At 36.9% G+C, this 14,263-nt stretch overlaps 1 protein-coding gene across 8 annotated transcripts in view; it reads left to right on the top strand.

The window, feature by feature from the left end:
- LOC138696915 (semaphorin-1A) overlaps positions 1-14,263 on the top strand; it is a 1,424,789-nt gene that overhangs the window by 188,546 nt on the left and 1,221,980 nt on the right. The gene's annotated exons all lie outside the window — the stretch shown is intronic.

A 14,263-nucleotide genomic window follows, 5' to 3' on the forward strand; every position in this document is an offset into this window, starting at 1 on the left:
GAAAATGAGATAAATAAATGTAGGGAAGTCAACTACCTAATGGGGTTTCAAATATCTCGTGTTCTAAAGTCTTTTAATAGAATAGAATTTCTCAAAAGAGTAATGATTAAAATAGCGTAAATAACTTGTCTATAAGAAGTTTTTAATTTTGAAAAACTACGAATTTCTCGAACAAGTATCGAGAGATAAATTTAGAAAATTCCTGATTATATTCAAGAGGAAGGTTAAAAAAGAAGCAAGAAAAATCTTATATTATTCACTGGCTCTTGATGACAGCAGTGATATTACTGATACAGCAAAGCTTGAGATTTTTATCCGCGGGATTGATCAATATGTTAGTACAGGAACCACCACTGGTTGTAGTTTTCATGCCAAGTACCTTTCCTCCGTCTCCTTACTTCATAGGCTGTCTGTCGCATGTAATCACTGCAGCTCGAGTTTTGGTCACCGCTGATGAAAGACTTCACATTACTGCGGATAACTCTGATTAGAGGAGCCCATTGCAACATGCTTGTATATTTTATTCCTCAGTTGCAAATCATATGCTAGCATTTTACGGAGTGAACCGTAAGTAATGTCATTAGTTTCAGAGGGTTATTCTTTGAGATATTTCAAACAAAGTTTAATACAATTTTGCTCGTTTTTGTTTCCTTTTCGAGATAAAATTGTTTTATAGGAAACATTTCATAGTGTGTTTCGGGAAAAACCATTCATTGAATTCCCAATATACTTAGTCAATTTAAGAGAGCAGAGTATTGTGATAATAAATGATTGAAAGAATATTAGTTTTGTCCTTTTCAAAGTCCAGAAATTTGATCTCAAGAAATATAATTTTTCGTTTCGAAAAGAAATTGTACAATGATATATTATTATAAAACAGTTACAGCTGGTTGTTCTGTATGGTTGTGAAACTTAGACTCTCACTTTGAGAGAGGAACAGAGGTTAAGGATGTTAGATAATAAGGTGCTTAGGAAAATATTTGGGGCTAAGAGGGATGAAGTTACAGGAGATTAGAGAATGTTAGACAACGCAGAATTGCACGCATTGTATTCTTCGCCTAACATGATGAATATTAAATCCAGGCGTTTGAGATGAACAGGGCACGTAGCGTGTATGAATGGTTAAAGGTTATGTTTTATTTAACGACGCTCGCAAATGCAGAGGTTATATCAGCGTCGCCGGATGTGCCGGAATTTTGTCCCGCAGGAGTTCTTTTACATGCCAGTAAATCTACTAACATGAGCCTGTCACATTTAAGCACACTTAAATGTCATCGACCTGGACCGGGATCGAACCCGAAACCTTGGGCATAAGGCCAGCGCTATACCAACTAGCCAACCAGGTCGACAGCATGTATGGATGACTCTAGAAATGCATATAGAGTATTAGTTGGAAAACCTGAGGGGAAAAAGGCCTTTGGGGAGGGCAAGGCATAGACGGGAGGATAATATTAAAATAGAGTTAAGAGAGGTAGGATATGATGGTAGGGATTGGATTAATCTTGTTCAGGATATGGACCGATGGCGGGCTTATGTGAGGGCGGCAATGAACCTCCGGGTTCCGTAAAACCAATTAGTAAGTACCTAACTATAAATAAAATGGCAAGGTAAAATAATATAAAGAGGTGTTAGACGAGGTTGTTTTTTTTCCCAGGAAGTAGCGCGTTGCAGATTCGGAGCTCCGCTTGGGCGACAGTTCGATTCTAGCTTGGGTTTATTTCCTGTTTTTTTTCCTTTCCTTTTTTTTTAATTCCTAACAGTAAGGCGAATGTCAGCTAATTACGGCCACATTTCGCTAAAATCCATTTCTATCAACGCTAAATAACATAGTAGTTGATATAGCGTCAGTAATTAACGGAACAAAAAGACAGTTCTTTAAGTCATGGCCAGTTAATTCAGATACATAATAGTACATTATGCAACGAGCCCATAATGATAGTAATTAAGAAAGCGAGTATGGATGTTTATGAAACTCGCTTGCACTCGATTCATAATTTTCATACGAGCTTCTTAATTACCATTATAGGCGAGTTTCATACGACTTTTTATGCTCGACCATATTTCTAACTTGATATTATTAATTTTATTGTATCTGACCTGGAGCAATGTTCCGTATGTTGTGAGATGTGCGCAGACGCGAAAGTATTGATTTTTTCCGAGGAACAGATGTGCACATTGACCTTGCTAGGCCATAAGAACCTACAGAGATAACGTTGAAATTAAATTAGACATTGAAAAACGAGATGACAAATTGAATTTATTTTAATATTATTTACAATTAACGCTAATTATTATAGTAGCAGAACATAACCTTCTGCGACAGTATTGGATTTCAGCCTCCGTGACTTTTCGCTAATTCTCTTTCGATTGCATATCCGAGAATAATCGATACTTGCGGTTTTATAACGGTACAAAGCTGACTTCTCATTGGCTGAACACATGTAAGCTGAGTTATCATTGGCTGAAGACCTGTACTTTAATGAGTAGGTGTACTTTAATGACATGCATTAAAGGACTGCTACCAGATGTATAATTAGTACATTTCGGCATGGTCGAGCATAAAATTCTTTAAATAAGCAACGTCACTGGTAGTGGCTCAAATATGCCTTCGTGCTGTTGAAAATTCCTTCACTTGAGGATGTATACAAATTATGTCGTAAGACTTCCTAAGCTGACTTTCATTGCTGGAAGACGAAATATATTATCAATGTTGGGTATGTAATTTAGAGGCGGAATCGACGACAGCTGGCACACATTAGGGGCCGTCAACACATTCCAAGTCTGTTGTTAAAATCTAATAAAGGATGCGTTTATGAAATTGTTACGCCCGTCCCTGACTCTTTTTTTCCTCTCTCCCCCGTCTCAAGTATCATCATATTTAGAGCACAGATCTTGGGAGTGAATACCAACTGGTGTTTGCCATATGACTACCAAAAATTTCATCCATTTTTAATTGAAATAAAATGTACTAGCGCAATTTAGAAGGCAGTTTTCAGTAGCCAATTACATTTATTTTTTATTCCTACTTTCGCAAATTTTTCCTACCTAATTATTATTATTATTATTATTATTATTATTATTATTATTATTATTATTATTGTTACACTGCGCTATAGTCGCATAGTCTAACACGTCATGACTTCGATAGACGTAAGAAATGAGTTCTGGTTCGAATTCTCATGGAGAAGAAATTTTATCTTCAAATTTTGGCTATTATAACGGGATCGGAGTCCACTATAAAACTTAGAAATTTGGAGATCTATAGTGAGTACCGTAATGATGTTTCGAAAACCATCTATAACGGCTGGATGGGATTATCGTGCTGACCAAATGTTACCACCATATTGGTTGATGATCGTTCACCTCTGTTAAGTTTATACACTTGAAACCAACACTCGATTCTACGGCCTTGGTTATTCATTGACTAACGCGTCAATAATAATAATAATAATAATAATAATAATAATAATAATAATAATAATTGCGCTATTACCTTTATTTTTTAACTTTGTTATAGAATAATTATGCCATTAGGATAGTCCAGGATAACAGAGAAGGTTTGGAATTGAACGGGTTACATCAGCTGCTTGTTTATGCGGATGACGTGAATATTTTAGGAGAAAATCCACAAACTATTGGGAAAAACACGGGAATTTTACTTCAAGCAAGTAAAGAGATAGGTTTGGAAGTAAATTCCGAAAATACAAAGTATATGATTATGTCTCGTGACTAGAATATTATACGAAATGGAAATATGAAAATTGGAAGTTTATCTTTTGAAGAGGTGGAAAAATTCATATACCTTGGAGAAATATAAATGACACTCGGGAGGAAATTAAACGCAGAATAAATATGCCAAATGTCTAGGCTATTATTCGGTTGAGAAGCTTTTGTCCTTTTGTCATCCAATCTGCTCTCAAAAAACCTGAAAGTTAGATATACACAGATATATTACTGGTTATTCTATATGGTTGTGAAACTTTGACTCCGACTTTCAGAGAGAAACAGAGGTTAAAGGTGATCGAGAATAAGGTGCTTAGGAAAATATTTGGGGCTAAGAGGGATGAAGTTACAGGAGAATGGAGAATATTACACAACGCAGAATGGCACGCATTATATTCTTCACCTGACATAATTAGAAACATTAAATCCAGACATTTGAGATGGGCAGGGCATGTAGCATGTATGGGCCAATCCAGAAATGCATATAGAGTGTTAGTTGGGAGACCGAAGGGAAAAAGTCTTTCGGGAAGACCGAGACGTAGCTGGGAGGATAATATAAAAATGAATCTGAGGGAGGTGGAATATGATGATAGAGAGTGGATTAATCTTATTCAGGATAGAGACCGATGGCGGGTTTATATGAGGGCGGCAATGAATCTGCGAGTTCCTTAAAAGCAAGTAACAGGTGGGTAAAGTACAGATGAATTTGTGTGTTAATGCAAATAGCAAAAGAATCTATTTTTGTAATTATAATTTTTATTTATTATTATTTATTAATGATTATGCTTTATTGTACTTTTAATAATACATCTGTACGTTGTTTCAGATACGGTTTAAGTATAGTTATTGTATCATATCTCTGCCTGCGACTGACAGTTGAGTTTCAAGTGGCGTATCTTTATCATAGGTGCCAAAGTACTAAAAACAAAACAAAAGACATCTCGTTGCCTTCATTCCAATATTCTGTTCACTACTTGCTTCAGTGTAGCCAGAAAGTATAGACATACTTTTTTTCTCACAGATTAATACAACTTTTTCCTATCTCTCTTCCCCCTCATCGTAAACTGTGATGTTGCATGGAGGCACAGTTATAAAACAAGATCATTATTTCGCTTGGAACTTAGTGCTAAATTTATTTTAAGGAAATAAATTATTTTTATAGTGCAGTTTAAAAAAAAATGTGCAAGTACTTAGTAAAAATTAATTCATCAAATAACCTGAAGTAGGTTAACAATTCTGTGATAATGTTGATGACGAAGGTTATGACACCCGGTACAACTCTTCCTAGTGAGTTTAATTAATGTTTTAACATTATTTTTAAAACGAATACTTACCTCTAAACGACGCTGCAGAAGCACTTTAACTTCACTTCTTGTATAATGTTGCATTACACGAACTTTTTCACGTGTGTTTAATTAAATGTGCTACAATATAGCCTCGTAAAAACGTGTTAAAACAACGTGTACTGGGGTTCATTTACTTGTAAAATTTCTGCTTAATATACATGTTGAAGACACATTCACCTAATTAGGTTATACTTTATTTTATAAACTTGTTTCCTTGTTGGTTTTAATTCGATGATACCACAACGTGTTTGTTTTGTTGCTTCTGCTTTATTTACTACTGTAACTTCCTCATTGCAGTTATTAAGAGAAAGAACTGTAGTGTTGTAAAAATAATACATATTTTGCAAATCAAGCTTTCAAGTGTAACTCCCTGTAAAGTTGATTTGAATAATTTCGAAGAAAAAGTTGTTCCGGGGCCGCGTATCGAACCCAGGAATTTTTCCTTCGAAATTATTCAATATATATTTTGATCGTAAATGCATATTTCAAGAATTGATGAATGGTAATGATGATTATGATTATGATAACGAAAATATGTTTTTGTGCGAGATCGTGCGTATTTTCTTGGTTTCCGCACAAAACCAATCCGCGGAAAGACTAAAATTCCACATTCAGTATTCCCAACCTAACACACACAACAATTTCCCTCTTCTTACCGCTTAAGTGACATATTGATTTTACTGCTTTAGGCTTTTAACATATTATTTTTAGAGACGTTCAATATAGTAATAATTATAAATTGGAAACTTACCACTGCAATTTCACCTAAATTGCACTGTTAATTATTGTTTTTAAATATTTGCAAAAATTAAGTAAACTCTACAACTCCACTAAAGTTGCTGCATTCTTGATGCAAGTAACATCAAGGAAGCCGTGAAAAAATCAACAAGATTCCAGACTCATCATAGACTGGGGGGAAAAAAAGAGACAGACGTATATCACGGCCTGCTGGAGTATAGTAAACACACAAAACATTTTAAAGCAACAATGTTGAAGATAGATATTTTTGTTTTGCAAATTTGCCGTCATTGAACAGAAACCAAGATGGAGATTTCATTGCAACTAATTAGAAATTCCTCTTTCCGGTATGTAATAAACGATCTTCGCACAAAATAATGTACGATACACGAGCGGTATGTTTTCTTTCAATTCTCTTAAATTAAAAAAGCTCAACTACGTTTCGCTTTTTCAAACTTTTCCTCGAACATGAAATCTTCAACATACCGCTCTTGTAACGCATATTACTATTGTCATATGAGAGCCTTCGTATGTACTCCAGGGATTTCGTGTATTCGACTTATTTCCTTTTACTTTGACATTTAACTTTTCTAAATGACCTACCCTAATAAAATAAATGAATGGTTCTGTCGAAAGGAAATTACACTATGGTTGCCATAGAAACACGTCATATCCGATAAACTCAACAATGTGAACGAGTCCATTCCTATACACAATCGCAGTTCGTATTACACGGTGTCTCAGGAGGAATTAAAATACTCGTACTGCAAGATAATGTAGTTTGGGTTAACCTTCATCCGTTTAACCTGATATACGGATGTGGAGTGACGGCGTCCATTCCTTCGGATCCCGGCCACTTAGTCACTCGTAATGAGTGCACCTCTGCACATAGTGTGTTGGACATTGTGCCACTGTCACACATCTGTGACACAGTGCATGAGGGTTGGCCACTAAAGGGAAACTAAGAGGTGGAACTTAAACTGAGAAGAATCAATCCGGCATCGGAACTGGAATCCGGTGTGGCTTAGTGGATAAAGCATCAGCACGTAGAGCTGAAAACCCGGTACCGGAGAGAATTTTTCTCCGCTCCACACATCCTTCACCATGTGGTAATGCAGAATTCCTGCATGAAAATATACTTACTTCGGTACATTATAATAATATATTAGTGCTTTAGATTCAAGGTTTGTAGCCTTGAAGTGCCAGCCGTTTTTTATCTTTGATACCTTACCATCTGTTGTTTTGAGTATTGGAGTGGAAGAATTTTATGGTGGAAGAAATGAATATTGTAATGATTAGTGACAGTGAAATGATGTGGGGAAAACTGTAGAACTCCGAGAAAAACCTTCAGAAACCTTGGCTTTGTCCACTATAAATACAACATTGCCGACACTGGCCAGTACTCTATCAACATACAGTAGATACCAGTGTTGTATGCAGTTACCCATACTCTGGAAGTATTAATTAAACCTTATTGATGTAAATTGAGTTTTTTTTGTAATATTCTAGATACTACTTGCTACAAAAGCAATTATTGTTCTTACTTACTTACTTACTTACAAATGGCTTTTAAGGAACCCGAAGGTTCATTGCCGCCCTCACATAAGCCCGCCAGCGGTCCCTATCCTGTGCAAGATTAATCCAGTCTCTATCATCATACCCCACCTCCCTCAAATCCATTTTAATATTATCCTCCCATCTACGTCTCGGCCTCCCTAAAGGTCTTTTTCCCTCCGGTCTCCCAACTAACACTCTATATGCATTTCTGGATTCGCCCATACGTGCTACATGCCCTGCCCATCTCAAACGTCTGGATTTTATGTTCCTAATTATGTCAGGTGAAGAATACAATGCGTGCAGTTCTGTGTTGTGTAACTTTCTCCATTCTCCTGTAACTTCATCCCGCTTAGCCCCAAATATTTTCCTAAGCACCTTATTCTCAAACACCCTGAACCTATGTTCCTCTCTCAGAGTGAGAGTCCAAGTTTCACAACCATACAGAAGAACCGGTAATATAACTGTTTTATAAATTCTAACTTTCAGATTTTTGGACAGCAGACTGGATGATAAGAGCTTCTCAACCGAATAATAACACGCATTTCCCATATTTATTCTGCGTTTAATTTCCTCCCGAGTGTCATTTATATTTGTTACTGTTGCTCCAAGATATTTGAATTTTTCCACCTCTTCGAAGGATAAATCTCCAATTTTTATATTTCCATTTCGTACAATATTCTGGTCACGAGACATAATCATATACTTTGTCTTTTCGGGATTTACTTCCAAACCGATCGCTCTACTTGCTTCAAGTAAAATTTCCGTGTTTTCCCTAATCGTTTGTGTATTTTCTCCTAACATATTCACGTCATCCGCATAGACAAGAAGCTGATGTAACCCGTTCAATTCCAAACCCTGCCTGTTATCCTGAACTTTCCTAATGGCATATTCAAGCGCGAAGTTAAAAAGTAAAGGTGATAGTGCATCTCCCTGCTTTAGCCCGCAGTGAATTGGAAAAGCATCAGATAGAAACTGACCTATACGGACTCTGCTGTATGTTTCACTGAGACACATTCAAAATAAAAATCAAATCGTTTACTAAAATTTGGAATTCTTAATTATGCATTTTTTAACAAAATGTTATTACATTCTTTTCCCACACACTTCTGTAATACAGGTATTCATTCATTCATTCATTCATTCATTCATTCATTCATTCATTCATTCATTCATTCATTCATTTATTATATTCCATAGATCTTACATGAGCATTGAAGCTTTAAGATGTGGAACAAGTCAAAATTTTAGAATATTGCAATTACAATTTTTACAAATTTTTACAATATTTTACAATTACAATTTTTACAGTTTTACAATTTAGTAATTTTCTACAATGATGAGGTGAGGTCCGAGGATTTGCCAAAAGATTACCCGGCATTTCGCTTTTCGTTGGGGAAAACCTCGGAAAAACCCAACCAGGTAATCAAACCAAAGGATTGAAATGAAGTGATGCCGAGGACTCGCCATAGACCATCCGGCTTCAGTCCCACGGCTGGGGAAAACCTCGGAAGAAACCATTCAATGAGACCAAAGGGGGATCCAACCCAAGCCCGAACGCAGCTCCGGATCAGCAGCCCAGCGAGTCTGCCGACTGAGCTACATCGATGGCTCTACTAAAAATATACAATACATAGTCAATCAGATTATTAAATTTACAAACGCAAACGATCATTCATCAGTTGAGCTTTATGTATAGGCCCTAATACAAAACAAGTTAATTAAATTTAATAAATCCTTGGCGCTACAGCCCGTGAAGGGCCTAGACCGACCAGCCGGCTGCTGGCCTCACGCCCACAAGCCGAAGCAGAGGTGAACGATCATCCAATCAGAATGGAGGTATCGTGTGGTTAGCACGATGATCCCCCCAGCCGTTATAGCTGGCATTCGCAACCGGATTTCGCTACCTATCGTAGCTCCCCAAGTGCATCACGATGCTGGGTGGGCACCGGTCCCATACACTGGCCGAAATTTTTGAGAGGATTTCTTCCCCCATGAGGACTCGAACCAGCGTGCATTCCGTAACGCGAGTCCTAGGCAGGATGCCTTAGACCACGACGCCAACGCGCGGGACTAATTAAATTTAAGGCAGATACCGAATAAATTCTTTCACCCTGTCTGATAAACATAGCATATGTCATTAAAATCAAGAAAAAAGGGAAGGTTTGTCTTTGACTTATACTCCTATAAGTAAGGCCGTTACTGGAATAATATGTGGGTGCAGTTTGAGTGAAATATTTATTATACGAGAGCATGATAAATAGGTATTGCCCGGATGACGATTTTTCATTCCTAGAGTACATATTGTACTAGAAACTACGCCGAGTCGAGTTCGTTATGATTAATAGCACATAAATATAGTTTATTTGGATTGTATTTTGACATTCAGTAAAAAAAAAATATGAGTCAAGTTCTATTTGAGCTTATGCATGTTCTATTGACAACTTTATTTTCAGACGGAATTACGCAGAATTCTATACTCTCTTGAAACTTCTCTGCGATGCACAAGATGTTTAAAAGCAACTCATTAAAAAATAAACAAGAGATATTATAATAATCAACTAAATCTACTCGTAATTCAGCTTTGAGTGTTATATTACGACGTATTGTAAGCAGAGGAGAAGTTGTTTCAGGAGTTATACAGCTGTGTTAATATGATACGCGTTAATAATTAGAGAGAAATGTGCAGTATGTAATAATAGAGCTAGAATTGTCATAGTTTTTAATCCTTTTACCGTTTTGATTCCTTTTAACAGTAAAGCAAAACTTTTTGACTTCCAGTAACTGCTTTGTCAACATTCGTGTCAAATGAAGTCGTTTTAAGACACTTTATTTAGAATTTTGTTCGTTTTAATTTGTAAGAATCTTTCTTGCCAAATTTCGGAGATTTTCAAACATAAATGTTATAATTTTGCATTTTTCATGTTCATGAAGTTCTATTATTCTCCCTTCAGGGGAGGACACGGACTGGGACTGTCCTCGCACGCAGGCCGCTCGATTGGACCCATTGTATATGCATGCCCTATGCCCCCTCCGTGCTACGGATTCCTCTACGCGCCGCCTCCGAACTTCCCTAAAGCCTACATGATCCCTTTACCTTTCCGTTTAGGCTTCACCGCGGTCCCTCAACCCTGATGCCACGAATTACCATGAGTCCAGTGGAGAGTGCACGGTGCATAGCGCTACCACCAACAACGAATGACCACATCCACGGGATCTAAGTGAGCGTGGAAAATGCTACATTGGCCAAACGGGACGCACTATTATGGAACGCTGCAAGGAACATCAACACAACAAAAGACTATATTACCCCGATAAGTCGGCAGTAGCGCAACACAGCCCAAAAACGGGCCACAAGATACTCGTAAATTTCGACATCACTACCGTCTTGGACAAGGCATCGGATTATTGGGACCTGGTCACCAAGGAAACCATCGAAATCAAACTAGACGGCACTAATATCAACAAAGTCGCAGGCCTACAGCTGAGAACAGCGTGGAAACCTGCAAATCAACAAGCTTCGGCCAACCAGACCACGGCAGGTAATCGTGACTAGGAACTAGCTCCTGATTGGACCGCAGCGGGGAGCTCTACTGACAGCTTGTATACCGGCTAGGCATGGTTCCACGGCACTTCAATCCCTGAAGAAGATAGCAGAGCTAGTCATCGAAAGATTGGAAGCAGCAATTCAACTCATCTGGCTAAGAACCCGAGAAGAATAATTATTCCATCTCCAACGCCGGGAGAGGTTTAAGTCCTACATTTTGTGTATCCACGATATAAAATCACTGACCTGTTCTCAAGAACGTCTCCTATTACAATTTTTGCTTAATTTAATTATTTATGAGTACAGACACAGAAACAAAATTTGGGCCACCTGAATTTTCCAAGTTCCAGTTATAGCATACTGTACATGCTCACTGACCTGTTCTACAAAAACGTTTGCTATTACAATGTTTGCCTAATTTAATTATTTATGAGTACAGACACGGAAACAAAATTTGGGCCACTTCAGTTTTCCAAGTTCCAGGTATATAATACTGCGCATGCTCACTGACCTGTTCTACAATAACGTCTGCTATTACAAGTTTTTGTTTAATTTAATTTTATTATTTATGAGTACAGATACGGAAACAAAATTTGGGCCACTTGAATTTTCAAAGTTCCAGGTGTATAATACTACGCATGCTCACTGACCTGTTATACAATAACGTCTGCTATTACAAGTTTTTGCTTAATTTAATTATTTATGAGTACAGACTCAGAAACAAAATTTGAGCCACTTGAATTTTCAAAGTTCCAGGTGTATAGTACTGCGCATGCTCACTGACCTGTTCTACAATAACGTCTGCTATTACAAGTTTTTGCTTAATTTAATTATTTATGACTACAAACACGGAAACAAAATTTGGGCCACTTGAATTTTCAAAGTTCTAGGTGTATAATACTACGCATGCTCACTGACCTGTTCTACAATAACGTCTGCTATTATAAGTTTTTGCTTAATTTAATTATTTATGAGTAGCCTACAGACACAGAAACAAAATTTGGGCCACCTGAATTTTCCAAGTTCCAGTTATAGCGTACTGTGCATACTCACTGACCTGTTCAACAAGAATGTCTGCTATTATAAATTTTTGCTTAATTTAATTATTTATTAGTATAGACGCGAAAACAAAATTTGGGCCACCTGTATTTTCCAAGTTCCAGTTATAGCGTACTACGCATACTCGCTGATCTTTTCTACAAGAATGTCTGCTATTGCAATTTTTGCTTAATTTAATTATTTATGAGTACAGACACAGAAACAAAATTTGGGCCACCTGAATTTTCGAAGTTCCATTAAAACATATTGCGCATGCTCACTAAACTGTTCTACAATAACGTCTGCTATTACAGTTTTTGCTTAATTTAACTATTTTTGAGTACAGAGACAGAAACAAAATTTGGGCCACCTGAATTTTCCAAGTTCCAGTTATGACATACTGTGCATACTCACTGACCTGTTCTACAAGAACGTCTGCTATTATAAATTTTTGCTTAATTTAATTATTTATGAGTATAGACGCGGAAACAAAATTTGGGCCACTTGAATTTTCCAACTTCCAGGTATATAATACTGCGCATGGTCACTGATCTGTTCTACAAGAACGTCTGCCATTATAAATTTTTGCTTAATTTAATTATTTATGAGTACAGACACAGAAACAAAATTTGGGCCATCTGACTTTTCGAAGTTCCATTAAAACATATTTCGCATGCTCACTAACCTGTTCTACAAGAATGTCTGCTATTACAGTTGTTGCTTAATTTAATTATGTATGAGTACAGACACAGAAACAAATTTTGGGCCGCCTGAGTTTTTCAAGTTCCAGTTAGCATACTGCGCATGCTCACTGACCTGTTCTCTGCTATTACAATTTTTGTTTAATTTAATTATTTATGAGTACAGACACGGAAACAAAATTTGGGCCACTTGGATTTTCCAACTTCCAGGTATATAATACTGTGCATGCTCACTGACCTGTTCTACAAGAACGTCTGTTATTACAATTTTTGCCTAATTTAATTATTTATGAGTACAGACTCAGAAATAAAATTTGGGCCACCTGAATTTTTTTTCTGGGTCTGTACATAATTTCTACTTCATACGTTGTTAAGAAATGATGTGCTTTCCAGTGGCTCCGCCACAAAATCTAAAGAAGCTTCATCATTGACTATTAAATTGAAAGGACAGATCAAATTGTTCCACAGTCTGTTGTTGCAATAGATCTGAACTTTGTGTTGAAATTATTTACAGTCATTGTTAAGACTTGTGTGCATAGGCCGGAGTGACAATCACCTTGTAGCGCGCAAACAGTGCAGTGTCAGATGTCAAGAGCCTTGAGCGGGAAAAGGTGTTTTGATTGACCGGGCAAAGAGAAAGGCATGGGCCGCCCAGCACAGCGCTACGGGGTACGCCCACTTGGCGACACTCCTGTGGAATAGGAATCAGGTTAAATCAGCCCATCACACCTCTGTAATCACTTGTGCCGAGTCACTGGAGCTTACGAAAGACGCCACCTCTCGCTAGAACAGCCGTTCGTAGACTAGTGAATAACAGTCGTTGTCTATCTGCATGCCAAAAATTGAGTTCTTTATATTTTCGTTGTACGAAATATAAAGATGATGCATTTTTTAAAGTTGTGGTTACCTCTGAAGTCGACGATTCTAATAAATACTAGTGGCTTGTGCAGCAAATGCTGCTGCAAACTAAGTTCGTTAGACGTTCAAATAAACATTTTTCAGATTTATTTTCAATTAAGAATACTTAACATTTTCATAGTTATTTGCTTCCATAATAATGAAACATACTCCCTCTGAATGGGTTTTTTAGGCCACATACAGTACTTTTTTTGAATCTATCCACCTTCAGTTTTTGAGTTTCAACGCGGAAACGCAAGTAACAATGCAGGACGATAGCAGTAGCTGTTGTGGATTGTACGCGAAAGTTAAAAAAAATGTCAGGCTTGCTAAGTTTTCGAACAATGGCATTTTGCTGCATGTAGAACTTGAAATGTAGAGCGTAAAATCATTTTATCCTACTAAGAGATCATGCTGAAATGATCTGGAGACTATAAAATTTTCTAGGCCTCTTATTTTATTAGTAAGTAATACCTTTTGGTCTTTCCTTAGGAACTGTATTTTTTTTTTGCGCTCTCTAGAGCCAATACTGAAGACAATGACAAAATGAGGGGTCACGCATTAAAATCCGTTCAGCCGTTTTCCCGTAATTTCCATTACCAGTTCAAATTATATATATATATATATATATATATATATATATATATATATATATATGGACAGAAAATTAGAAAAATAATATTCAAAATGGGGACTTCAAATTAATTACGAAAAATTAG

Source organism: Periplaneta americana, chromosome 3 (assembly GCF_040183065.1).
Source record: "Periplaneta americana isolate PAMFEO1 chromosome 3, P.americana_PAMFEO1_priV1, whole genome shotgun sequence".
NCBI lineage: Eukaryota > Metazoa > Arthropoda > Insecta > Blattodea > Blattidae > Periplaneta > Periplaneta americana.